This window comes from Phaenicophaeus curvirostris, chromosome 1 (assembly GCF_032191515.1).
Source record: "Phaenicophaeus curvirostris isolate KB17595 chromosome 1, BPBGC_Pcur_1.0, whole genome shotgun sequence".
Classification (NCBI taxonomy): domain Eukaryota; kingdom Metazoa; phylum Chordata; class Aves; order Cuculiformes; family Cuculidae; genus Phaenicophaeus; species Phaenicophaeus curvirostris.
Window position 1 is genome coordinate 121,545,995 of NC_091392.1, and position 26,029 is coordinate 121,572,023.

The 26,029-nt window shown below is 38.2% G+C and overlaps 1 long non-coding RNA gene across 1 annotated transcript in view; it reads right to left on the reverse strand.

The window, feature by feature from the left end:
* Positions 1 to 502: 502 nt before the first annotated feature.
* The window catches only part of LOC138729304 (uncharacterized), a 65,112-nt gene continuing 39,585 nt past the window's right edge, over positions 503 to 26,029 (reverse strand). The window contains exons 3-6 of the long non-coding RNA XR_011338869.1: positions 22,138 to 22,248; positions 15,391 to 19,216; positions 4,121 to 4,241; positions 503 to 1,244 (exon numbers count right to left, since the gene is read on the reverse strand). This is a non-coding gene — a long non-coding RNA (uncharacterized lncRNA). The remainder of the gene's footprint in view (positions 1,245 to 4,120; positions 4,242 to 15,390; positions 19,217 to 22,137; positions 22,249 to 26,029) is intronic.

Sequence of the window (26,029 nt, forward strand, 5' to 3'; positions counted from 1 at the left end):
AGTCTGTAGCACTGCATAGGGTTGTTGTGCCCCAAGTGCAGGACCCAGCATTTGGTCTTGTTAAACCTCATGCAGTCCAGCCTGTTCAGATCCCTTTGCAGAGCCTCCCTACCCTCCAGCAGATCAACACTTCCACCCAGCTTAGTGTCGTCCGCAAACTTGCTCAGGGTGCACTCGATGCCTTCATCCAGATCATTGATGAAGACATTGAACAGGGCTGGACCCAGCACCGAGCCCTGGGGAACCCCACTTGTCACTGGCCTCCAGCTGGATTACATTGTGGCATATTCAGTTTCCTTTGTAAGCTCATTTGGTTTAAACATATGAAGACAGAATTCAGGTATTTGACCTTATGAAGAATGCAGAATTAACTTTGTGAAAAATTGTTGTCATGTCCTGGGTTCACAAGCTACACACTTGTGTCCAGGCTTTCTTTTGACCTGCACAGTCAAAAGAAGGTGATTCATTTATCTGTGTCGTGATCCAGAGGCCGACAAGGTCATTCTCAAGGTGAAAATCAAAAGCAAAATTTATTCTGGCTTTGACCAAAACAAACAGAGCAAAATATTCGAGCACACAGCCGAGACATGGGCAGGCAACTTCCCAAAGTTGCAGAAAACAGATTTGTAGCTGTTGATATCACAATCTGATCCCTGAACACAGCCAAAGTCACTTGGATTTGATCCAACACACACCGATTCCAGTCAAGACAACACAGTAAGGTAAATGATATATATATATATAGAGAGAGAAAGCGATGAGAGAAGGAGAAAGAGAAGGGAAAAAGAAAGTCACCACATCATTGGGTACCCAGCAGTTCCTCAAGAAAACATGGTCATGGCAGCAGCTTCTTCCAGGACACATAGTCCAGACTGGTCCCATTGAAGTGATGGGTGCATGCCACATGGCACCTTGCTTGTTCTTTTACAAGGCCAGTCTATGCCCCATGAGCATGTGGGGGGCTGGTCTTGCCATATGTGTGCAGAAGCTCCTTCAGAAGGGTCTGGCCAAGGCAGTCAGGCAGGTGCAAGGAGGACGTTGGCAGCACCCACGGCTGCATCTCCTACCCTACAGCAGCTGGCTCAGGACCAGGGGCTCGGCCAGGTGAGGGGGGGCAGTACCTGCCCCTTGCACCTCGCTTCCCAATGAATCTGGCACCACAGACAAGGCTCTCGGGCAATATCCTAAGATCCGTCTTTGGAGAGTGCCTGCTGCTGCACCCCATCCACCATTTATTGCCAGTGCTGCAAAACAAGGACAAAAATGGGCAGCCATCAGCCAAAATGTTTAGGGCAAACAAAGAAGTAAAGTCAGACTATACAGTTGTTGGTGGATGAATTGATATACTTGAAAGTTAAATAAAATAGTCATCCTCTCAAGAAATTCAACACCTGTCTATTTCACTTGAAATATGTTGACATTTAAAAGGAGATATGGATAAATATAAATCCCTTGGAGGATGGCCCCATGAATTTCTATGCCTGTTATTACACAAGAAGCCACTTTTGTCCTTCTCTGCAAACATGGGAGTTTCTATTAACTTAAAAAAGTAGAAAACTTCACTATGTGGATCGGCAGTTACACATATCTGAGAATGGCCCCTGTAAGTTATTGTTCTGAGTGCATTACTAGGTAAACCATGTGGATTTTGACATTTGTTTTTTTGAGCCAGTGGGCAGTCGGATCCCTGGTAAGAGTGCCAACGAGAAAAATTAGCTTTAAGGATGGGTGTTTCTGCCCAAAAGGAGCTAGAAGTCATGGAGGAGAGAGGAAGGAAGGCAGGCACTGAGAAAACTGTCCAGATTCTGCACCTCATAGGGAGGGGCCAAGATCCTGCCAAAACCACCTTTAATACTGCCTAGATGATACGCTTTCATTTTAAACTTATTGGAAATGAAGGCTACATAGAAATTACATGCTTTGGCAGAAGATTTAACAGTATTGAGATGAAGCTGGAGCAGGGCTTGGGAAGTGCTGCAGGATTTTATTTGGGTCACAAGAGGAGGGTTTGGGTCCTCTGTCTTTGTTTGAGGGAATCAGTTCCCTCAGTGTTAGATTCTCTGTCTTTTGAGGGAATTGGTTCCTGATTTGTTAACAGAAAAAAGCAGAATTTTGCATGTATGTTTAAAGGATTTCATTTCTCTTTACTTGCTGAGTAAAATTGAGATTTGGGAAGCCAAGTATTACAACAGATTTTCCTGGGGAGCTAGTTTCATCACCACCCTAGGAAATGGTTAATGGACAGGAGAATGAGATTTTTACTGTTGAGTTCTGTCATGGGGCAATACTCTGTGCTTTTTGCAGCAGATTGGTTGAAGAGGCTTGGAATATATTTACTTTTTCACTGAAATGTGTTGGAATTGTGGTTGGAAAGAATTCCTTGTGCCAAAATGGAAAATATGAATGAAAGCCTCTCACATAGAGTAAAGAGAAATTAAGTATTGAGTTCTGATCCTAGTCTTTGCTTTGTCTCTGTGCAATGTAATTATTCCTACTCATGTAATTCTGCAGTCTACTCTACTGATTTACATCAGAAATCATCAGCATTTTTCAATCCTTGTTTATTCTGGTGATATTTTAACTAGAAATAGGATACCTTATGCATAGATCAGATTCCCTCAAAAGTATTGTTCTCTATACCCTAAGATAACTTGGGCAGAAGGCATGCAAAATGCTTTTAAATGTTTGTGTATCTGATTTTTTTTTTTAGGAGAGATATAACAGTTCCCTTGTCAGAGATAGTTATTTTAGGATTTGTGTGATCAAGATGGCCTTGCTGATATCTACTGATCAGGAAATTTGCCTGCACATGGAACAGACAGTTTCAGAAAATCCCAAACAACCTTTTCATAGCAAGTAAGAGCAAGTTTTAACTAATATTATTTTATATATACAAATGTATAAACAGATTCAATTAAAAGACAGAAGAAAACAAGCACCTCTGTCTTTCAATCTCTCCCTTTTTGACAAAATCCCGTTTTATTTGTTTTTTTTCTTGCTGTTGCCCTTACTTCCTATTTAGAAAAACAATCTATTCCTCTCTCAAAGTTGTGTAATATATTATTTTCTTAATGGAAACAACCTACCACTGATGTCTTCTTCAATGAATCTTGACCTTTTTCTTAGGTTGTGTATACAGGTTTTAACACAGCAGGTAAATGTTTAAGTAGTACTAAGCATTTGATGTTCTGCAATTAGTAAAATCACAGTCACTTAGTGACTCCAGAAGCAGTAAACTTCTTCAAAGTTCATTAATTGTATACAATCTCATTTGTTACATTCCTAACAAAGCTTAAAAGGTGTCTTGTACCTGATCAGGAGTGCATTATCTTCTGTTGAAAGTGTATCCTGGGAATCAGATTTTGATTTAGTTTCTTGATAAGACCTTCATTCTCTAAAGATTGAGTGCACGAGATTCTAAGTGGAAACCAACTCAAACCAAAGTGATGTGGCAATATCATTCCTATGATATTCTATGATATACTTCAATATTTTGTTGTTAAAGGAAAATATAATAAATCTGGTATAGCCTATCTCATGACTCCATTGTAAGCCACAGAACAAAGCATAAGCACTCTTATTCTGGGTCTAAGGCTATCAGTGAGGGAAGACCCTTATCAAGCAAAGATGTGGAATGGATTTATGGTAGATACAAAGATCACTGCACAGCGCAAGGCAGGTATGATAAGTTATCACATTATCACATATCATTGCACTACCACTCAAAATATTTGTGCGTTGTAACGTACAGAATGAAACTTCAGTCTTAATCTTTATAATGACGTTGACTTTTCACTTACAAGAATCAGGGATTGGTATCTGTGCACAATTGCTGAAAAGGTGGTTGTTTTTTTTTTCTCTCTGAACAAACTGAACAGTCTCTGTTCTCTGCTAGAAATTTTTCACATTCATAATGCCATTTTACCATTTTGTCACTATTCTGTTACATTGGATAGACTGACATGTCAGCATTTATCAAGATCTGTGTGAGGAAAACTTCACAAGTTAGAAGGATTTCTTTATTTTTGTATAAAAATCTTTATTCTACTGGTATATTTAAATAGCCTGGCTATATAAATTGGACAACATAGAGACTTGGAGTCAATTCATGTCTACTTGCCACCAAAAGCAGAGTATTAACTTCTTGGGAAGATAAATGCTGTCTTGTTTTCTCACTTGTGGTGGTGTCTTGCCACAGGCAAATTTCCATGTCTTTCCAGCTGAGACATTCTGTTTCAGAGCTGCAATGGCAAAAATTAAAAATCAGCTTCCACTGCCCTTTTTGTTTACTTAGACAAACAGGCAAAACGTAAAAATAAAGTGCATTTTTTCTCCTCTCAGCAAAGCACTGGAGTGTAAGCCTGCTTTATACTGACCTCAATGAGATTTGCAAATTCCTAAGAGCTTTGATTCAAGGCCTCTGTTCCTAATCCTAGTTGAATGCTAATTTCTCATTGACTGGAGTGGTGTAGGAGACAGCTCTTAATCGCTTATGGAAATATTACAGAAATAGCTTGAAACACTGTAGAAAGCTATTCTGTGCCTGTACAGCTATATTATCTTGTGCTGTTACTTTAAAATATGGCAGTGTTTTGTTTTTATAGTGGAAGCTACAGAAGCAGCTGCGTGTATCACTCATATAAATGGAAAACAGTTCTGAGTAGTATTGCATCTTTGTTCTATTGATTCACTGGATTAGTTACCTATACTTTCAGGCTTAAATGCTTGAGGATATTCCAAATTTACATATATTTCTTGGTATTCTCTCTTCTTTAATTGTGAATCTGATGCTTCCTTAACAATATTTCAGATATTGCTGCAGTACAGTAGACATGATGTTAACATGCCTACATCAAAACCCCAATGCTGTCAATGAAAACATCCTATGGCAGAGTGAATAAACATCTTGTATGATCCTACTAAATGTAGGAAGATATTACAGCATGATCTTGCAGGCCCTTGAGCATGCATTAGCCTTGTCACCAACAGCAATGTACAACTCCAAACAATGTGATTACTCAATTTTTAAAGCTGGAACATTTTCAAGTATTTTTCATGCTAGGCAGGAGAGTATCTGGTTGAATTTAATTTTTTTTTTCTTAAAGCAGCAGTGCAGTTTTATAGTAAATTCCCTAGCTGTCTCTTCAAATTGCAGGTTGCTTTGCTCTGTGCAGCTCTTCTGGTGTCTGGGAACAAGTCTGTTCTGGGGAAACTAAACAAATTCTGCTCCAGATATGCATCCTGATGCATTTCTAATCATTCTGCAGATATGAAGATTTCAACCTGTTAGTACTAGTTTGGACTGCTTGGTCACATGCATGGAGAGGGGATGTTCAGTCACAATGACCATACTAACTAAACACATTCTGAAGCAAAATCTAGAAGACTGTGTACAGCAAAGATGCAGGGTCTTCGGAACCAATAACTTGAGTCTGTTGCGCAGTTCCTGTTATGCTAGATAATTTGATAATGTAGAGGCATTATGTTTGTTAAAAGCATTCCCTCTGTAAATCTTCATCAGATACTTGTAGGGTTTTTGCACTTTTGCCTAAAAAGTCCCTTATAACTTGAAATGAAAGAGTAGATATTTGACTTAATGGCAAAACAAATGAAATGGAGGAGAGCGAAGAAGCAATGGAATATTAATTTCTAATGGATATGTTCACAGCATTTACCATTGTCATACTCTTTTGTTCAAAAAAACACCAGCCAAACCTTGTACCTGACATTTAATCAATGTTTAGCAAGTCACTAAAAGAAATTACAGATAATCATGAAATCGTAGAATGGTGTGCTTGGAAGGGATCTTAAAGAACATCTAGCTCCAGCTCACCTGTCATGGACAGGGACACCTCCCACTACATCAGGCTGCTCAAGGCCCCCTCCAGCCTGGCCTTGAACACTTCCAGGAGGAGGCATCCACAACTTCCCTGGACAAGCTGTTCCATTGTTTCACCATCCTAATCATGAAAAATTTCTTCCTAATGTCTAGTCTAAATCTGCCCCTCTCCAGTTCATACCCTTTGACCCCAGTCTGATCACTACAAGTCTTTGTAAAACATCTCTCCCCAGCTTTCTTGTAGGCTCCCTTTGGGTACTGGAAGGTTGCTATAAGGTCTCCTTGGAGCCTTCTCTTCTCCAGGCTCAACAACCCCAACTCTCTCAGCCTGTCCTCATAGCAGAGGTTGTCCAGCCCCTCTGATCATCTTTGTAGCCCTCCTCTGGACCTGTTCCAACAGCTCCAAATCTTTCTTATATTGAGCATTCCAAAACTGGACACATGCTGGAGTATCTACAAGAACCTGGATACTCCAAGTGGTGTCTCACAAGAGCGGAGTAGAGGGGCAGAATCGCGTCCCTTGACCTGCTGGCCACGCTTCTTTTGAAGCAGCCCAGGTTACAGTTGGCCTTCTGGGCTGTGAGCACAGATTGCCAGCTCGTGTCAAGCTTCTCATCAATCAACACCCCCAACTCCTTCTCTGCAGGGCTGCTCACAATCATATCATCCCTCATTCTGTATTGAAATTTCAGATTGCCCTTATCCAGGTATACGACTTTGCAGTTGGCCTGGTTGAACATCATGATGTTCAGACAGGTTCACTTCTCCAGCTTGTCCAAGTCCCTCTGGATGATATTATGTCTCTCCCATTTAGAGAGAAGGATGTTGTGAGGGACTGTGTCAAAGGCTTTACAGAAGTCCATGTAGATTACACCCATTGGTTTTCCCATGTCCACTGATGTCATTATCTCACCATAGAAAGCTGACAGGTTGGTCAGGCAGAACTTGCCCCTGGTGAAGCCATGCTCACTGCCACTAATCACCTCCCCATCCTCCATGTGCTTTAGCATATGTTCTAGGAGGATCTATTCCATGACCTTCTCAGGCACAGAAGTGAGGCTGACAGGTTGCTAGTTCCCAGGGTCATCCTTTCTACCCTTCTAAAAACTGCGCACAATGTTACCCTTCTTCCAGTCAGCAGAGACTTGTCTTGATTGCCATGACTTTTCAAATATCATGGAGAATGTCTTGGTCACTGCATCAGCCAATTCCTTCAGGACTCAGGGATGCATCTCATCAAGTCCATAGACTTACCTATGTCCGGGTTCGTCAGGTGGTTTTGAACCTGATTCTTCCCTACAGTGGGAGGGGCTATGCTTCTCTGGCCCTCTTGTTGTCCTATGACCCAGGAGGGATGAGGAGAGCAGTTGTCAGTGAAGACTGAGACAAAAATGTTGTTGAATACCTCAGCCTTCTGCTTGTCTGTTGCTACAAGGCCACCATTTTCATTCATCAGCGGGGGTAGGCTTTCTTTAACCTTCCTTTTCTAGTTGACATACCTGTAGAAGCCCTTCTTGTTAGTCTTCACTTCCCTTGGCTAGTCCAGCTCCAGCTGTGCCTTGGCCTTCCTGACCCCATCCCTACACAACCGGACAGCGTCCCTGTACTCTTCCTAGGTTCCCTGTCCCTGCTTGCACTGTCTGTGCAGTTCCCTCTTGTTCTTGAGTTTGACCAGCAGATTTTGACTCAGTCACACTGGTTGCTTTCCTTCCCCACCCAATTTCCTACACCTGGGGACTGAACAGTCTTGTGCTTTATGGAAAGTATTCTTAAATATTTGCCAGCTCTGTTCTGCTCCCTTGCCCCTGAGGATTGTGTCCCATAGGGTTCATACTGACAAACTCCTTGAAGAGCTGGAAGTCTGCTTTCCTGAAATTTAGGGTCCTGACTATACTCCTTGCCTATCCCATATCCCTCAGGACCTTGAACTCCACCAGTGTGTGATCGCTGCAGCCCAGACTGCCTGTGATCTTGATGTCACCAATGAGTTCACTTGCATTACTGATCATGAGGTCCAGTATTGCTCCCCCTTGGGTAAGGGTGTCTATTACCTAGATTAAGAAATTATCTTCAATGCACTCTAGGAGTCCCCTGGATTGCCTACAGCTTGCCGTGCTGCTTTTCTAGCATATGTTAGACTGGTTGAAGTAACCCAGTATGACGAGAGCTTGTAAGTGCGAAACCTCCTGTTGCTGGAAGAAAAAGGCTTCCTCAGTAGGCTTTCCTTGATCAGATGGCCTGTAATATACACCAACCACAAGGTTCCTTTTGCTGCCTTGGTCTTTTATTCTGAATTACAAGCTTTCAACCAGTTTGTGGCTACTCTTCAAAGACAGCTCTTCACACTCTATCTGTTTCCTGACATGGAGGGCAATGCTTCCACCCCTCCTTCCCAGTCTGTCTCTTCTGAACAGCCTGTAGCCATCAATAGCCACACTCCAGTCATGGGATTAATCCCACCAAGTTTCAGTAATGGCAATCAGATCATAGCTTTCTAGTAGCATAGTAGCTTCCTTCTCCTCCTGTGTTTTTCATAGGAAAAATCACAACCAAAGTTTTTTGGTATATTCTTTTTTCAGTGAAGCATGAACCAATCCCATCTCTATACAACCTGCATGTTGGGTGTCATTTCATGTTGGAAGGCATCGAGATTGCTGCATCCAGTTTGTGGCCCTTGTAGAGGAGAGACACACACAAAATGAGTCTAGGCAAGCCCCCCGTATGGTCAGGACAGGAGTAGTAACTTGAGACTCCAGTACAGCTTGTCACTGATGAATAAACCCTCCAACATGTGGTTGAAGACATCTGAGATGACAAGCACGCCTGCAATTTTAGGCTAGGAACTGGAGAGGCCTGCCAGTCTACCTCCTGCTCCAGGACTCCCACAGAACAGAGCAATACTCTCGCCAACAAGCACTAGCAAGGAGACCAGGTAGTACCTTCTGCAGCATCCACCTGATGCTAGAGGAGGGTAAGGACCTGTGAGAACTGAAAAAAACACAGGAAAGCTCTTTCATTGAGTTCATTACAGTGACAGACTGGATCACTAAATCCCATGGCTGTGCTTGCTGTTATCACATGGCTTTGTGATATCTCTTGTCTTCCCATGGACTTGGACTTGCTGTGTGAGAAGTGCTGCTTCACCTCCCGTAGCCAAGACCCCTGCCACTTCACTGGGAAACAGAAAACTGTATGTAAGTTGTTGTAAGTTTGGATGGAGAGGAAGGATGCAGAGGTCAATATTCAAAGATGGTTTATGTTGACGAAGTAGAGAAACTTCTATGTACACAGAGAAATTTCTATGTAAGGTATGAACTACATACTGTTTGTGAAACAGGTACAATGAATATATCTGCTTATTTTTTGCTATTTGTTAAATTGTCTTATGGATGGCATAGTTAAAGTACTGTTTCTAAGTTGAACGGATCATGTATCACCTTATGAAATTATACATGAGTGTATCTGTATTAGAGTAGCATTATATTATTCTGTTTTATCCAGCAATGTAACTAGTTTTTTGGCCGTCCTTTGGCAGCCTGGGCTTAAACAGTAGCTGCCTCTTCAAAGCAATTATTTTGAGTTGTGAACACTATTTGAGTTAGTTAATATGTTAGGTAACTTTATAGAAGACTAACTTTTCATCACCCCTTGAGGAACTGTTTTTAGACCACCACATCACCACTTGAAATCATGATAACTTAATGGATGAATTGATAGAAGTGTCTTGCATGTTACATACTGTTTTGAGCAGACAAGAATATCTGTATTAATGTCAAAGTCCTAAAAAGTCCTTATCCATTATAAAATTGAACTAGGAAAAGTAAAGCATTGAAATACTGTTCATAATGCTATAATATAATGAGCTTCATACGCCGAGACTCACCATTTATTCAGCTCTAATAAAAAAAAACGAGAGAGAGAGATATTCAAAGACATAAAGGACAACGTTGTTAGAAGTCAGTCTAGCTTTCCATTTCTGTGTCTGAATATCTCCACACTGCTAGCATAATGACACCTGTGCTCATACTTTGGGCAGACAGGCGAATCACTAAAAGCTTTGATTTGATCCCAACCCATTTACCTTTGTCTGAAACTGGCCTTTAGAGAGGACTTTGACTAAATACAGGATGGAACTGTGCTGACGCTTTTGTAACAGCAGCAGCATAGCAAGGCTTTAACGTGGAGCTATAAGAATCCAAGCATCCTGATGGGCTTGGTTTTTTCCTTTGTGTTTATCCCATGTAGCTTAATTTAGAAATTGCAATTTTTAATCAGACTTTTCTTACTTCCCTATCTACTTCTCCTAATTTATCCTCTTTGGAATTCATGCATACGTCATTGGATGTGAATTTTTAACTTATCAATTGCTTTCCTTGCCTTCAGTCATTTTTGTGTTTTCTGCATTCCTTTTGTTTCACGTTAGCTTTTTTCCCCGTAGGAAACATGATGAAGGAAAGTGATCAAGTGCCCCAGATTCAGAGACAACCTTTCTCACTATAATATCAGCACATATCACAGAAGTCATCAAGATCAGTTTTATGTGCTCATCATTTTGAGCATTAATGACCTGAAACCAGTCCTTTTCAATTATTTTCACCAGTGTACTTTCTAGTAAAGCTTGCAGTTACAGCAAATATAAATGTATAACAAAATATAAATGTATTTTTGTATCTAGTATAGTATATTGTTTTAACTTCACAACCTCAATCTGTAGTAATTAGAAACATCCTAAGAGTTGAGCTTTCTAGTTATACTTAGTGTATCCCAGAAATATGCAGCTATATCACTAGTCATGTAGGTATATGGAATATATGTGAACATTGTTGGAATCTAATGGGCAGTGTACTGTAACTTAGCCTGGCAATGTTAATAAATCAATTGGTTGCTCTTTCTCTTGTTTCCCTCTCCACAGCTTTTGGGCAAAGGGCTCCTTTTGTGTGTTTGAAACCTGGGGTTCAGTGGGAGACCCTGAGTGTTATTTGAGCATTAATACTATATACATCTTCCAATGGGTCCATAAGAGAATAAAATCTTTAAGTACAAGAAAAAGGAGCACATTAGATAAACTCAGTGATGTTAGATAAATTGGTGCTACAGTCTTTGTGCATGTATTTTCTGCTGCTTTTCCACCTGGAAAATAATATAGCAGGACTGGAAGTAGGTTTGTGGATGACAAAGAAAATGAAAAATGAGTCAATGAAAACAGCCAGAGAGGAGTTTTAGATTAGGATTGATTACCTTGAAAAAAAACCCAATAACAAGCCTGAAAAAATACATATAAAATGACAAATGACATCGTGAAAGGAAAATAGGAGCTTCATTTCTTCTGCTCTCACTATGCACAAAAGAAAGGTGAAAGACTGTTAGATGAAAAGCAGGAAATTCCAGTATGATAAAAGCAAACACACCTCCATACTGTGTGCATCTAGAGTGGGGACCCATTACTACAGGAAATTAAAGACAAAGCCTCTGTAAAAGCAATCAGTATAGGTATTTAGGGTATGAAAATAGCATTTCAGAAAAAGATATTAATCCTCTCCTATCAGGACATAAGACACACAAGTGTGATACCTAGTAAGAGTTCCACACTATTACTGCTGCATATTTCTTATACTGCAATATGCAGTGTGAGCCTTCAGTAATCTGAAATCCCATGTTGTGAGGTGCTACAGAAAGCCAGTGTTCTGAAATAAGTGTATTTTATAATTCTGTTGTTTGAGACTTGCTGCTCACGTAAGGGCCTCTCATTGCTGACATGCAGTACAATCAGCTGCACTTCATAGCAGTGCTGATTCACCAGCATTTTATTGAAAAAGTGTTCTGCTGATGTTTAATCTGCATGCTACAAAAATGAAGATGTTTTGCAACAGGTGACTCTCCTGATGAAAGCTCACATCAGCTGGTTGGTTTTAAGCCATATGCCTAAGACTGTACACAAATGCAAATTTAGGATTTTTTCTGAATGTCTGAAAACTATCTCTTGTATTTAAATCTCTGCTTGCTTGCTCCTTGCTGTATTTATACATTTGCCAGCAGACTGTAGTGCACTATGACCTGAAATTCATGAGGAAGACCATGCACAAGTTTTGGCAGAAATGCAAGTTAGTGTCTAGAAGTAATAAAATATCCACAGCCAAAGGGACACAAATAAATATTCCCCTTTTGCTGTGTGAGTGTCATAATTTTGACTCACAAATGGAAACTTATTCACATTTTTTCCAAAGTCTGTCTCCAATTCAAATTTTGTGCAGTTTAACTATTTAGCATTTAAATATTTTATACCAAGTTGAAATATTACATGAGGGTCAACCTTGCAGGAGAGCCCCAAAATTTTTTTCTTTGTTTCATTCTATCGGTGAGCTACTGTTTTACTGGTTTGGTATGATACCTGTACAGAAAATGTTACATAAATAAAGTAAGTTCCCACACAGTTTCCCAACATTTCTCAGTAATAATAGGTTTAGTAGAGACAAATAATTTAGGATCTGAATTTGTTGCACTTGAGCACTACGGGAAAAATTGCTAACCTTGGTGAGTCAGTAGGATCAACGCAAGTTAATAGAAAGAGTTGTTTCTGGCAGAGCAGGCTTCATAAAATACCACAATGATATTAATCATTCTAATTAAAAATTATTACAATAACATATATTTGGTTTCTGTAATCATGTGCTGTCCTCCACCCCTTCAAAGTAGTTCTTGCTCACAGTCCATAACCTGAAATGTCTGGTGCAGGAGAAAAAGAGCATAATCATCGAGTTACCCAGATTGCCAATGAACATTGATGGTATATTGTGCAGTGCTGTCACAACTACTTGTGATAGTTGAGCATTTCTATAAATTCAGTTACAGCAGAAATACAAAAGTATTTTCTTTGCTGAAGATTGATTGCTAAGAAAAACATTTAATAGCTGTGAAGTTTTCCATCTGAACTGCAAAAGAACATGCACAATGGCATCAGATATGTGGAGTGCTGAAATATTAGCAATAACATAGCTATAACAACATATTGGATAGATTTTTATTTGTAAGACTTATGTCAGTACAAGGTCAGAAGCAAATTACCTACAGAAAGCCTACAGTATAGATGATTGACTTTGAAAAAAATATGATAAAGCAGAATTGTAGATACAATTTGATATGTGATATGTACTATGCAAGCACTTGTTCTGCAGTAAGATTTTTTTCTGTAAGTGGAGCATAAAATATTCAGTAGGATAAGGTCCTGAAGATCTTAGCAAACCATATCTGTACAGTAACAATTTAAGATGTCAGAATGGAAAATTATGTTTCCCAGTGTGAAAAAAAATTACCTGTATCACATACAAACAGTAAAATGCTGTATTGGAACACATAAATCAAAGGGCAGAAATATAGGCACTGATAGGTCATCTGGTGTCTATTTTTGTAGTCTTTCTTTTTCAAGTGGTCCTGACATGATTTGTTCAGCTATGTGCAAAGAAAACTTACTGGAACTGGAAAAAGATATGTAATATAAAAATCCTTCTCAACAAGAACTAAAACTTGTGCTGAAAAAGCAGGTTATACAGAATATCTTAGAAGCTAAATTTTTAGAACTGATTAGAAGAATGTTATTTTTCAGCATCTGCTGACAGTTACAATACAGGTAGTTAAAATCAAGTTCTTCATCTAGAAAAACAAAGAGGAACAGCCCTTTTTGCCTCAGAGTGCACATGTTCATGTTCTCTTATCAGCTGTGGGGAAACATCATCTTCAGCGTTGCTTAAAAAATTTGCATCGAGTGCATATCTAACATTTGTTTTCCTGAAGTAAAGACTCTATGATCTGGAAAAAAGTTAGTGATCTCATCCTTCTAATAATAAACTCCAAATACTAAATTATGCATAATTTCCCTCTGAAATTCAAAGAATATGCTTCTATATTTTGTTTGTGTTTATTATGTTACAATTGCATTCCCCTGAGTACTTTGCAAGCAAATTATAAAGTTAACTGTTAATTATTAGTATTGTAATTAAAGCAATCATAATGAAACTAAATATCATGAAGAATGTAATGAGTAACAAAAAATAGGACTGACTATAGATCCAAGTTCCTATAGGAAGTAGATGTTCCTTTGCCATTTGAGATCGATTTCTTTTTGGTGGCTGACATCTTGCAAATTAAGAAAGTGTATAAATCTTCATAAGAGTAGTGATGTTAAAATATAAGCAGAACTCGCTTTGTTTTTTGCAATACCAATATTTTGCTGCTTCTAATCTTCCCTGCTCACATTTCCTCTCGTAAATATTTAAGTGAAAATGTCTAAAACCTATTCAGAATCAAAGGCTTTAAGTTGCTTCATCCATAATGTTTAGATACTGTCTCAGTCTTTTTTTTCCTATTCTGCTAAAATCATTCCTTGTTCTACATAGTGTAAAATGTGAAAAGTGTAATCTTTCGGATGATAACTGGAAAGGGGAACGCTTTAATTTTTAAAATGCCTAAAATCAATTATCTTAAAGCACACTGCTAAAGTACTCTGGAAAATCCCCTACTCCTCCAAAATTAATGTATAAAACACTTACTGATTTGGTCATGATAGTCAGGTCTCCATGTTTTCCTTTAGTGTCTTGTTTACAAATCTTTTTGAGGCCTTTACAGAACATTCTGAAATTATTTGGTTCTCTGGTACAGGGGAAGAAAGGTCTGTAGCAATAATGCCACAGCTGTGTTAATGTCTAAGGATGTCATGGAGGAAACACACAGCTCAACATAGTACCTCTTATGAGAACAAATTTCATCATTGGAAAACTTCCATGTAATCAGGAGATTCAGTATGAGATTTGGATAAGAGACCGTCGAATAAAATGTGAATAATATGGATAACTATAATATTTCTTAATTTGGTATTTATTTACTACAATGGCTACATAATTAAATTATAACTTACAATTTAATTATCTAAATGTAAGATGTAAGTCAAAATTAAATATTTTCAGGAAGTAAACATAGTCCACTGGTGCTTATCTATTTTCCTAATAAAACGTGCGTGAAATAGCAATAGATGATTTGACACTGAAAAAGCTATACCTTTGGCAGGTATTTGCTCTACTTCTTAAGGTTTCAAGATACTACCACTTGCTTGCAATGCAGTGAATTCCGAATCCTTTTGTAGCTCAGATCTCCATGGAAAAAGTGAGATACAAAAGTGAGCCAAAGGCAAGATATTGCTGAACAGTGGCATCTGCCTCTAGGTTCACACCTGCTAAACTGATCTAGGTGTGGAAAGCTGAAATGAAAGGGGGTAGGCAGTAAAGGAAAGGAGTTGAGTCCATATTACTCCTGAACACAGTGTTCTGCACCCAATCAAGTGGTTTTAGTGTGTTTCTTAATTTCTGAAACAATTAAAATCTAGCAGTTAAGTACATGCTCTCAGAAATGCCAGTGTGTGAATTGATGTGGATTCACTGCAACGCAGGTGAAGATCAGTATGTGACTGAATGTGAAATCCTCAGGTGCTTGCCCCAGAAAGAGAATATTTGCTCTGTTCATGACCCTATGTTTCTGCCATAGAAAATTTTGTCCTGACATACCTTACAGGGGCAATTGTCAACCATTTCTTTTCCTTGTTCTTTCCTCTGCTGCATCAGGTAGGCAGGAGGGACCCTAGTCGTGAATCCTTGCAGAGAATGTCTCCAGAGCACCCTTGTGAGAGTAGTGGGGGTGCAGCCTGGAGAGGGGAGACTTTCCAGGTGACCTCTGAAGGAGGAAAGAGCAAGAGCATCATTAAGAACTGGGGAAAAGGGAGCCTATAACATTGTACTCTGAGGTCCCAAAATGTCTGGGAACTCCAAGACCTGCTTGAAGTGATGCCACAGCATGACACAATGCTCTGTTCACGGAGAAAGATTTGATGTGGTGTGGGAGTAACAACTTCTGTATATTCGTGAGGGCAGCAATAAGCAATGTGTTTATAACTGACTCTCATAGAGGTATTATTATTCATAATTATTATTGACAGGACAAGTAAGGAACCATGGCAACCAAGGGCAGCATATCGAAAGCTATTTTTACCTGCATTGTGATTTCCCTTCCCCCTCATACTATTTTCTTTCTGAAAACATATATAATCTTTTACAGCACAATTGATTCCTCTGGATCAATCTCCTCCTCACACCTAATAGTGGCTTAGTAACCTAATGAGCCAAGCTTTTCCAGCATTTTATGCATCATAATCTCTCTGTGATCCTAGATTATTTTCTGCAAGATACAAAAGATAAAATAAATCTGAAAGTAATGTTCATCTTCTGAAGATTTGGTACAGAAGAAAGTGTTCTCATAGTGGCATAATATGGTTGTCTGTTTATGCTTGTGGAGTTATTTAAAAGCAGCCTGGACAGTTTTGCTTTGAAGTGTAAAAGTATTTTGGCCTGTGAAATCTTCCAAAGGGGATATAAGAGTGTGAATGAAGTAACTGTTGTGTTAGGAAGGAAACATGAAAGCATAACGTGATGCAGTTTGCTCAAATCTGTGCAGGTGAAGAGAAAAAAATGCCTGTGTTACCTCTGACCTGATAAAGAAATGGAGTGCTAAGTGCCAACTGGGCTCCTGAGCTCAGTGGGTTTGAGCACAGATGGTGTTGGAGAGGGGGCCAAAGATTAGGAGGGTCCATCAAATTAGACTACTCAGGGACCTTTGCTTGCAAACACTGCAACAGTCCAGGTACTGGGGAAGATAAAAACAACCCTTTGTCTTCTACTCTGATTAAAGTTTTCTGCCAGAGTTTAAGGTTTACATTTAAACTAGAGAAGAGACATGTACCTAGCCCTGCAGAGCTGCAGGAGCGTGACAACCCTTCGTGTACAGACACATATTTTAACAGGGCAGGCTTGCACTGCTTGGTGCTGCGGCTGCGTGCTGGTGCTCTGCCTGCATGTGAACTCCAGATCTGTTTCTGAAGTGCCTGAGAACACGTTTGGGTGATGAGCAGAAGATAAATTGTTTTTCTATTGATGTCTTCTTCCTAGCCAAAAGACTGCTTATAACGTACCTTTTAGGCTGGATATGAAAAGTTTTAATTTTTCATATTATCAGTTGACAGACAAACTCTTTGCTCAGTGAGAAAAGCTAAACTAGGGCTGAAATGGTATTCGAAGGCATGACAGTACATAAAGCAGTTCCCATCAAGCAAAACAGCTTAATTTTGGCTGTTTGGCCTCTCTACTTCTGAAATATTTCTATTTTTGTTCACAGATTTGAATGCATAAATATTATCTGATGATTGGTAAAGGAAATTGCTTTTGGTGGAGCAATTGAATGAAAAAGTGTAGTCAAGAAATAAAGGACTACCAACAGAAACCAAGGGAACGGGGCTTTGCTGCCAGCATAGAGGAGGAAAAACTTAACCAAATAAACAGTATAAAAGAGCTGTATGTAAAGACTCTCGTGTCACTGGAATTGGACATACTGAAACAGTGTGACAGAAGAAACTGGATCCGTGTTCAGCAAAGAAAATGTGCATAGGCTGAAAATGGTATTTAGCCCAGATAAACAATGTATTAAGGTTAATGACTGGTGCAAACAGTGAGGTGACATTGCTGGCTGGGGAGAGATTGTGTATGCCGCTGTGTTTCATCGGCACGGTCAGAAGACATCAAAGGGTCAAAAGTCTTTTTTGAAAGTTATATAGGCAAAGTGTATGGCATGGATTCAGCAGAAAGGCCACATGAAAGGTCAACTCTTAGAATTGCTGCAAAATAAGAAATAAAAATTATATGAGGTTGGAACTGGAAAGTGATGAAAAACAAGGAGTTCAAAGACAAAGAGAGACTGAAAACACAGAGCTTTGTTATGAGTAATGGAGGGGAGAAAAAGAAAGCTTACAAATCAAGACTTATATTTGTGCATGTGAACTAATGTTATTTTGTTCCATGAGGTACTTATAGGCTTCATATGTGAACAAGTATCTCTCTGTAATTAATAAACAAAAAACAAAGAATTATATCAATTCTGGATGTAACAATGCTCATTTTGATTTCTCAAATCATTTCTTATTTTGATTTGCATAGGTTAGACTATAAATGAGTAAATTAAACCAGATAAGGGCAAGGAACATGACTACCTATGCTGATCAGATATTATAGTCGTAGCCAGTATGGTTTTGGTTGATGGTCATTCTGCTTTGGAGAGTAAGTGTTTATCACACACAAGTCATTTCATCACAGTTGGCCTCAGTGCCAGAGAAAGTTCCAGGTATATTCACGCAGATATAGCCAGAATACTGCTAGTGCAGAAAGCTTAAAACATAGTAGTTTTTTTGTTGTTGATGTTCAGCTCTTTATATTGCAGCTCTCTGGCTCCTCATCTAGTCTTTCTCTTTTCTTTCTCACTATGTCATTGTTACATTGTCTTCTTAGTAATTCTTATTTTCTGCTTTTCCATTTATGCTCTTATTTTCTTCACATTTCTATTCATTTCATATAGGGAATATATGCAAACATGTTTTCCTCCTCTTTGTCCATGTGTGGGCAAATCTTGTTTTTGTAATCCTTTCTGGAATTCCTGGCATTATCCGCCACTATGTTAAAAGGATTGTATACTGGCTGGTACTTCGTTAGCAACTGAAAAGAGTTTTCATAATTGAGGACACTATGTTGGCAGTTCTGCCAGTGAAAATATCACTCTTCCAGAATACACTTTTGAAAAAATATGTTACCTAAGTCCAGAATCTCTAAACTGATGTTCATCTGCAGCACAGATGACATATTCCATCAGCATCTCAGGTATAGTCTCCAGAGATCTATAATAAATCTAATTAAGGTATAGATTTACTATGAAGGCAAGAATGGGCCAAAAGGGCAGAGCCCTGTGTGAATGTGCTGGCATTAGAAGTGTTTTCAAATGTGTGTTGGAGTCATAGTTGTGTGCCATACATGCTTTTCTTTTAGAGTTAACTTGCAGTTGCCTTGGGCTTGGATGACCATTTCACACATTATTTCTTTCATAAGACTAAAAAGAATCCATGTCATTAGTGACCTCAGTGTGCAGCCAGGCTCATGTCTAGAAGGGGGATGAAGGAACCCTAAAAGCAGTCAACTGAGCAATGGTAGTCAAGTTCTGTAACAAAGGTTAGGTGATATATATCACAGCACCTTGCTGGGCTGAGGCAACATCTCATTTCACAAAGCTTAGGGAATGAGCATCAGTTTGTAGAAAAACTTGAGCACTGATCTTGTGTGGAATTTCAAAAAGTGACTTAAAGTTGTATACTTCCCTGTCTTATTAATGGTCTTGGTCCTGGGAGGAATTCAGTTTCTCTTCCATCATTCCAATCTGTCATAGCATAACAGCAACACTTGAAGTAAATCCTTGAGGAAAGCAGATTACTCATTTCTTAAAGATGTCTGCACTAAACAGAAGCTGGAAAACAAGCACAAGAAATTTTAGTCTGTCATTTTAGATATTATGTCAAACGTGTAGTCAAATTTTTCAAATATCTTTATGTCATAAAGAAACAGAGCTGAACCGGACAGTAAAAGACATATTAAGTGCACCTGACAACTATCATCTGGCCTCTAACTCAGTCTTTTCATGTCTGATGCAATGTAGTAAAAATCTGTATGCTCTCATAATAAAATAGCTTTCATGAACAACAAATTTTTAAACAAAACTTCACTTTTCTATTTACAATTTAAATATCATTTTTTTCCCTATAATTTTCATGTTTTCCTGGTCTGCCACCCTTGTCATATGAAACTAGATGCCACAGCCTAACGTTTTCTGAAATACCAGCACTCATTACTGAATATCTAGATTGTGGCAAAAAAATACCTTTCCTCTCTTTTGAAGTGGTTAACAGAACTAAAAATAATGAGCTATACTTCCTCCTTGAAAACACCTTAACTGTTCCTTGGAAAAATATTTTTTTAAATATTATTCAAGGAATTGATGTAAGACTTTCTGACTATGTAATTCTTCACTATTTTTTTTTTCTGCAGATATGGTGCAACATTACCTGTGAAGATTATCCTTTCAAAAGTAACCATATAAAATAGTGCTTTCTGATTCAGATACAGTTTGTAGCTGACTGTACTGACATAGACCAGCGTTTTTCATTGATTGTTAACTTATTGGACTTGCCAAGCTAGAATTGATTAGAGAGACTGAACTTGATTTTTTTTTCTTACATCTTATTGACATTATTATTTATACATTTCAATGAGCTAATTTAGACAGGACTACAGAGGTGTAGTATTAGCGTACTCCAATATCAAGACAACAACAGTGTCTATGGTTCAGGCTTGAGAATGCCTTATTACTAGCTAGGGAAGAAAGGAGCACTAATTAATACTTGAGCTTCAAAGTGAAATTTGGCCTGGTTGAAATTTTTCTCCTCCTGCCTCCCCCTGTATGTATGAAAATCCATCTAATAGCAGGTCAACACATGGTACCCCATAAAAATACTCGTACTGCAAAATGGAAAAGCAATGTCGAGAAAAAAATGTTGCCAAAACAAATGCAGGCTTTCAAACTTCAGTGCATTATTAGCGTTTGTTTTTATTTTCTAAGTGTGAAATTCACTTGTGTGCATGGATCCCCTACCAATCTGTCCTCCTTCTGAATAGTAAAAACAGAGGGGTTTTGTTGTACAGTACTAGTCTTCTAAGCAGTGAGGCAGTGCAAAAAAAGAGCAAATAACTTAAAATTGAAACAGCCTCAGGTATCCTATGAAGGAAAGGATGTGTTTAGAATGTAAGTATGCTTTTTTGCTGCTGTCTTATGTCTGACCTGGTCAAAGTAATTCATGGTGTCTTTTAAGTTATTACCAGCTTCTGCAAGCATTTTAGAGAGACCAGATAATCCAGTGGCATAAATCTGGATAGTACTGTTGAAGAGCAGCTCACTATCTGGATACAACGTTTGAAATGTGTTTATTAGACAACAGGAAAGTCACATTTTGCTTTTATGCAGAACACCTAGTGGGAATGCAAATAGCAGTGTTAATGGCCAAGAAATTATTTATGCTCACTAGTGAATTAGTACTGGAATGAAGAATTAATTCCATTTTTCAGTGAAGATCATCTTAAATGTTTCATTCCTTCTTTCATTTTGTCTTGCAATTCCCCACCATGATCAAGAATTCCTTTCCAGGCTCCTGAATGACTAGATAGCCCTATAACTTAAGCACAGCCTTCAAATTTAGATAAGATCTTAATCTAAGAAAATGTTAGCTCTTCTTTTTAAGAATATTTTACATTGCATGACTCGTAGAAGAGATTTGTAATGTACAGTTTAATAATATCTGGTGGGAATACATCACAGTAGACAAGTTTTCCCTTGAGTCTTTCATCCATGTTTAGTCTTTTTTTTCTGATATGTTACTTATTTCATTGCAGGCAGCATGTCAGTCTATTCTATCAGAAACGTAAAGACAAGCCACCCGTGAGTCGGCTGAAATGAAAACGAGTAAAAAAGTATGGATTTATGTAATATTTAAAAGAAAATTAAAACAAGATGAGACCAATGCATGAAATCTGAGAGGAATTACCCTCCTTTCCAGCTTGGCTGTTCATACCTAGATGTTGCTAGCTGTGCAGGAATCTCCCCATGTGAATCTCTGCAGTTCAGTGATGCTCCCCTGCATACTATGAACTTATTAGGATTCTTATGATATCTGATAAAGCAAAAGAATCAACAGCATTTGAGCATACTAAAGACCTTCTGAATTGCAGAAACAGATGTCAAATGTTATCTTCTGAAGTTCAAGTCTACTAAATCAGGTTTAGTTAAACTCCAAGGCTTAGGTTACCACAGAATTTGTAAAAATAGATGTGATTCTTGGCATCAGTGGATAGCCTTACTTATAAATTATCAAGATGGGCAGGTAATTCAGAAAACGGTTTCAATTTATGTGTGTTTAGATGGACTTTTTTTTTTTTCAACAACATCAACTCTCTGACAACAATCACATTGTTTAGGAATGTCCCATCCATTATACCCTGCATTCTGTGGTGAGTTGTCATAATGTCAACATGTCATTAGTTTACAGGGCAAGTCATATATTTTTTTCTTCTCTTAAAGACAAAAGGAACCCTGAAGCATTCAGGGTTTCTGAATTACATGATAGTCCCTGACAGCTGCCAGAATTGTAGAAGTTAATAACCAATGCTAAGCAATCAATCTGTCAACTTTGGATGAAGTAAATTAAAGGAAAATGAAAGTCAGCAGCCACCACAACATGTTTTACTAGAGGTGCAATATTCTAATGCAGTGGATATGCTCTTGGTTGTCATCTGTAAAGTAGGATGACTGCATTTGTCTCTTCAGCAGCAGCATCGCACCTCCTTCAGCATCTCAAACCCAGGGCACACAGGCAGGGTGTTCTGTTCATTGTAGCAAATGGCATGTTCCTCTGAATGCAGAGTCCATCTTTCATTCCCTTTCCAATTCCTCTGTGGGAAAAAAAATAAAAAAAATCTTCCTTACACTCCTTCTAGATTCTTGACCGTCAGCGCACAACATCCTATTGAAAACATTTGACAAATTTTAATCATTGCAGGAAAACAGATAATCTATTCAGAAAATTGTGTGAGCATGCAGTAAGTCTTAGTAGTCTCTCCTTCTAAAGTAATTTTTAAATGCTTTATCTTGTCTCCCATTTTGCTTTGATTTCTGTTTTGCTGGATAAAAATTAGGGCCTGGAGGCCAAAAGTTTTAGAGACAACTACACATTTTTTTTTAGCAGATGTGAGAAAAATAAGAATTAGATCTACTTTTAAACACGTTACTTTAGTCTAATTCAGCTTGCTAGATTTAGAAGACAAATTAAAACACATTAAAATAATCACATCTTTTAACCTTCTTTTTAAAAAGCATCTTAGATGGGTCTTTGTGGTTCACTTCTGTTACTGTCAAAAAAGCACTAGTCTTACTTGACTCTGACTTTTCTAAGGGGATGCTTCCACTGGCACTCCATGTATTCAGGAGCTTGATCCTTGGAGATCTACCTTTCTTGACATGATTATACTAGCAAGCTAACTAGGGTAAAAACCACTGGAAAAATTGTTTAATAATTATTCTGTACTTTGAGTTTTAATTTCCTTCTAAACCATCATTCTAGGTGCTGGCATTTGTTATACCTTTCTCTTGCAAGGGAGATGCGGAGAAAGTACCCTTCCTTTAAGACCGCTGCAAGCTGTAATGATGTTACCAGTGACAGTTCACTGGATGGCCTTGAGTTGCCAACTTTCTTCTTGAAGTAAAGTAACTGTTATGTGCTTGCACTTCATATCTACAAAGAATGGTGACAAAATCTATTTCTGATCTTCAGAATCACTCATTCATTCTGTAAACAAGACAATTGCAGTTGGAATCAACAGCTCAACAGAAGCCAATTCAGATATGAAGAGTTTTTCCAGTTATGTATGTAGCCCTTGTCTTTTCACAGCAGCAAATAATAATGTTTACTGTGGATCATCTACAGGGTTAATTTCACACAGAATCAATTTAGATAGCATACCTAAAACATTTTTCGCCTTTCAGCTGAATCAGCCTTGCCATGTCTGCACTCAAACTTCTCCCAGCTGCTGTCAATGCTCAGTATTTCTCTGCATGCATAATTTAGCCTTTCTTCTTTCATTGTCAATAGAATGTACGTTCCATACATGTGTCTCTGCACTTTAGTTAAAAGAGAACACTTTAAATGAAAGAAAGTAAGAAAAATCCACTTAGAAATTTATATAATACAATGATTTAATGTAAGATGTGGCCTTTGTCCAAGAAGCCTCACATTATCCCTTTCTCTTTAGCCTCGGAGTTTGAGACAGCACTCTGTTTAATTATTTACTGGTTACTATAGTGGTGTTAAATGAACCTTTGAGACCGTCACATGTTGGTTAGAGCAGTCACCTCACAAATGCTAAAGCAGATCTTCAGCAATTTTAGTTTCAAGAAGCTCCATATTCCTATTTGCAGAAGGCAGACAGGAAGAGGGGAAAAAAGAATAAAACTCCAAACCTGCACTCTACATTTAATGATTCAGGAAGCTTGCTGAAAATGAGCTGTTTCCCTTAGAACTGAAGGCAATTCCTATTTTCCTGCTCCCTGCCATTTCACATCACTTCAGTGTGTAGAAATGAGTTTACAGACTCTCAGATGCTGAGGCTGTTAACCTATAAACAAATAACTGATAGGTAGCATCAGTATATTTTCTACTCACTTTTTGCATCAATATTTTGAAAAAAAATATACTGTGTTGATAGCTTCTTGAGCACTGAAACAAAAACCTAAATTAAAATCCATGTCGAGTAACATGCTCAGTACAATAAACACAGTGAATTCTTGAATAAACCATATCCTTAACTCACCCTAGTGAGATGTAGTAAGCTGGAGCTGCTAGAGCATGAGGCATAGCTTGCATTCCTCCAGAACCCAGAGAGTTTTTCTTTTTCAGTACCTTACATACCACAGGGCGTATCAATTCTTAGCATTTGTCAAGACTTTCATCTTATAGATCTACAAGTAAGTAAATCTGGAAGGTACTGGGATGGACCTACCAATAACTTAAAAGAAATTCCCATCAGATTTCCACAGGAAAAATGTTTCAAGGGCTTTAATAAAGGTGAGCTCAGGCAAATGGAAACAAATATGGAAAAATATTAAAGAAATAAGTTTGGAATATTGTGGCCTCTGAAGTGTCAAAGTTGTCTTGGAATGTAAGTTATACCAATGACATTGATGAATTACGCTTTAGGAAATAACTGTTTTCACTGGTTACAAAAGCATAATTTACTTTTTCCATATATATATATATATAATTTCTTATATGACATAAGCATATATTTGTTAGCATGTAGTCTTCCTTTAAAATAAAAAAACATTACCTGTTTTTCAGTGGTTCTGTATTCTATCCTTTACATATACTCATTAGAAATGAATGAACAGTGGGTCAATTACAGATTTCTGGTATATAAATGTCTTCTGTATTCATAGATTTAAACCCCCTTAGGAATCATTTAACGATCTAAGTCTAACTGATGACATTTATGGTCATGTCTTGGAATCAGCTAAATTATCTGAGCACAATTTCTTTGAACACCAGATGACCCTCTGTTTTCAAAGTTCAGAAAGAATATGCTGAATAATCCTGGTAAATGGTCTGTGGATAGGAAAGACACTTTTGCTTGCCTGAAATATTTGCAAGGCATTCCGGTTCACTAAAGACATCCTAGAAACTGTAAGTAACAACAAAATATTATGTATCTTATTTCAGCCTTCAATAACAGTGACACAATTCTAAAATGGCATAAATAACCTCAAAAGATTAGGAAGTAATTTAGAAGCAATAATTTTTTCATCAAAGTCTTAAAGTTATGCTGACTTCTCTTGCCTATGCAGCAAATTCAGACACTGGCTGCAGAAGTCTTCTCTCTAGGTTGTTTTTTTTTTTTATGTGTCTCTTACAGTCAAATTATTTTGAATTTTATTTGTTAAATTACTGCAGATAATTGATTGATCTGATCTAGACTGGCAAGTTGGCTTTCTATAAAGAGAGCTCAACAAAAGAATCAATTGCAGCATTTAGAAAGTAACTCCTCAAGAGAACAAATCCGTAAGCAATCTAATTGCTGTCACCATTTATCAGGTGGCACTGCATTGTCTGGTATTTTTGTGATGCAAGTGAGTAGAGCAAGACTTTTGAATAAATGATTAAACTGTGTATAGCACAGGAAAACAAAGTTTTTCAGCATAAAACCCCCAAATCTAGCTGTTCTCGAAGACAAATTCACAGGGATTGATCCTTCAACCTCCCATGGGTGCATTTTCCCCAGGCAAAATGAGGCACTGCAGGTGTAAAATGCTATTGCTCTTATTTGCACACTGCTTGAGCGGTGCAAGCTCTCCAGCATAAGGCTCTATGGTCCCTTGAACATTGCACTGAAAATAATGAAAAGCTTCCTGTTTGACATTAGTGGAAGTATTCTCATATTGATAATCTTTAGGTAAAGCTGTTATTGCTGTCATATACTGGCAGTACATTTACATATTGCTGCAAAGTACAGAAGTAACGAAGAAACTCAGTTAACATTGCTCAATGTCACAGTGGTCTACCAGGTCTGTCAGAATGTTCATCTTAAAATACTGTTTGGCTAGATCCCGCTCTTTTGCTGGGACAAATGGGGAAGTAAGTGTTTATAAAAGCAGCCAAAGAAGTGTAACCTCCCTCTCTTCCCA